The sequence below is a fragment of the Benincasa hispida genome, chromosome 4, assembly GCF_027475165.1.
Source record: "Benincasa hispida cultivar pf3 chromosome 4, pf3_genome.v1.1, whole genome shotgun sequence".
Taxonomy (NCBI): Eukaryota; Viridiplantae; Streptophyta; class Magnoliopsida; order Cucurbitales; family Cucurbitaceae; genus Benincasa; species Benincasa hispida.
Window position 1 is genome coordinate 10838799 of NC_143481.1, and position 3123 is coordinate 10841921.

Below are 3123 nucleotides of genomic sequence, written 5' to 3' on the forward strand. Positions count from 1 at the left end.
ATTTGGTACTTAACACATTTAATATTTTAAAAAAGTTTAAAGAATCTACTAGACATAAAACTAAATTTTGTGTCTAATAGAAAATTGAACTTTAAATTTTGTGTCCAATAGGCTTGTAAATTTTAGAAGATGTTGAATAGATGAAAGGCCTATATTAGACACAAAATTGAAAGCTTTGAGACATACTAAATAAAACATTTGAAAGTTGTTAAGACAATTTAAGCAGTCTAGGGACCTATGTGTTTATTTTGCCTTAAAAATGAAAATTATGGAACTCAATGCTTAATAATACTATGTACTTTGTCCTCTAATCCAGGTTATTGTTTTGGATTACAAGTTGGTCAGAAAATATTTATTTTTAAGGATGAATAAAGAATGGATTAAACTAAGGAATAAGTTATCAGTGGAGTATAGAGAAGGAGTATCACAGTTCTTAGATATGGCAAGGTTTCATGCTAATGATTCCGGACGAATAAGATGTCCATGCAAGAATTGTATAAATTCAATTTAGGAAAAGATAGATATTGTGGAACGACATCTATTAACAATGGAATATATCTCTCATATTGTGAATGGGTATATCATGGAGAGCCAGTAAACTTATCTAGAAGTCATACAAGTCATTCAATATAGGACGTTGAAGTAGATAGTATAGAGAGTAATGCCGTCGAAGAAAATGAGATGTTGAATCTTATAAACGATTTACAAGTTCCAATTGAAAACGAAAATGCAAATGAAGGAAGGATTGAGAATAATGAAATGTCCTTTAATGGTCAAGAAAGAGATACCACGAACTTATTCGAGGATTTAATGACCGAAGCACGTAATGAATTATACCATGGGTGTTCGCAATTTTCGTCCTTAAACTTTTTAGTGAAGTTGATGCATATCAAAGTTTTGAACGGCTGGAGTAACAAATCGTTTGACATGTTGCTGGAATTGTTAAAAGCAACGTTTCCAGCTGGCACCTCTATACCTACTTCCTTTTATGAAGTCAAGCGAAAATTGTGTGATTTAGGCCTAGGTTATGAGTCTACTCATGCATGCAAATATAATTGTGTATTGTATTGAAAAGAGTTTGCAGATTTGCAATAATGCCCTGTTTGCAGTGAGTCTCGGTACAAAGTTAATGATGGCAAGGGTAAAAAAATACCACATAAGGTATTGCGTCATTTTCCATTGATACCGAGATTAAAACGATTGTTTGCATCAAAAGAAGACGCTTCTGACATGAGATGGCATAAAGATAAGCGAGTTGACACGGAGGATGTATTGCGACATCCAGCTGATACAGAGGGGTGGAAACATTTTGATCGTGAATTCCCTTATTTCGCTTTAGATCCTCGAAATGTTCGTTTGGTATTAGCTTCAGATGGCTTCAATCCGTTTAGAAATATAAGCACTTCTTATAGTATGTGGCCTATGGTGATAATTCCTTATAATTTTCCCCCTTGGAAATGCATGAAGGAAACAAACTTCTTCATGTCTTTGCTCATACTTGGTTCAAAATCTCCTGGAAAGGAAATTTTTGTTTACTTGCAACCGTTGATTGAAGAGTTGAAAGAGTTGTGGACAATTGGTGTGCGAACTTATGACTCTGTTGCTGGTGAGTTTTTTCAACTATATGCTACCTTATTTTGGACGATTAATGACTTCCCTGCATACAGTGACTTATCTGGGTGGAGTACAAAAGGTTATCAAGCATGTCCAATATGCAAAGAAGATAACTCGTCCTTCGGGATAAGAGAGAAAATATCATTTATGTAGGGTTGGCAAAAAAACCCGATAGGGTGGGGATGGGGTCACACTGGAGAATTTATTTGGGGTCTCATCCGAGGACGGGGTGGGGATGGGGACAGTATCCCCGACCTGACCTCAACCCTGATTAATCCCCGATCCCGAATTTATATATATATTTTTATCCCTTCCCCAATCCCCTCTCGCTCTCTACAATCTACAACAAAACATCCCTCTCCTCTCGCTCTTTGCATCGCTCTCGCTCCTGCCCTCCCTCGCGCTCTCGCTCTCACTCATCTCTCGCTCCTTCCCTCCCTCGTGCTCTCGCTCTCACTCATCTCTTGCTCATCCCTCCCCTCCGTTAAAGTCTGCCACGAATGGGGCCCCGCGGGGACCCCGTTTCCCCGACGGGGAATCCCCACCCCCGTCCCCGCCTTCAAATGGCGGGGACGAGGGCGGGGATGGGGGATAATTTCCCCTACAGGACCGGGGACGGGGGACGCCCCCCCGCCTCGCCCCGGCCCCGTTCCCAACTCTACATTTATGGGACATCGATGTTATCTTCCAGAGAATCATAGTTGGCGTCGAAGTAGACAATATGATGGAAAAGTTGAACGTAGACCTCCACCAATCGTAATGAATGAAGAAGAGATATTACAACAAATAAATACACTAAACTTTTCTGTGCTTAACAAACATCCATCGAAGCAAGATAAAAAAAGAAAGCGAATTCTAAACTGGACTAAAAAAAGTATTTTTTTTCCATATTGGTCCAGACTATTGTTACGACATAAATTGGATGTAATGCATATTAAAAAAAACATATGCGATAATTTGATGGGCACATTGTTAAATATTGAAGGAAAGACAAAGGATATAACGAATGCTCGATTAGACTTACAAGATTTGAAGATAAGAAAGAACCTACACTTGATACAGGTCGAGAACAGATTTGTAAAACCACACGCAATATACACATTAACAAATGGTGAACGGATTTCGTTTTGTAAGTATTTGAAATAAGTGAAATTCCTTGATGGATTCGTATCTAACATATCACGATGTGTCAATGACAAAGATGGAAAAATATCGGGGCTGAAAACACACGACAATCATGTGTTGCTTCACAGGCTTTTACAATCATGAACATCATCTATGCTAATTCTTCCCTCCCTCTTTTGTAGGCTCATTTCAAACTTGATCTGTCCAGTCAACGACTTAACCATTTAATAGAATATCGAATGCAAAACTCCTTCAAAGAATTTAGGGCAGATTTTCACAGACATTACAGAAAATGTGGAGATCCTCAGCAAGCACGTGCAAGTTTGCCTAGTTGGCTTAAAAATAGGCCAGAAGATTTGTACTTTTTGTGTGACCGTTTCGAGA

At 38.6% G+C, this 3123-nt stretch overlaps 1 pseudogene; it reads left to right on the top strand.

The window, feature by feature from the left end:
• Nucleotides 1-364: 364 nt before the first annotated feature.
• LOC150036474 (uncharacterized) lies at nt 365-2883 on the top strand (annotated as a pseudogene).
• Nucleotides 2884-3123: the final 240 nt, after the last annotated feature.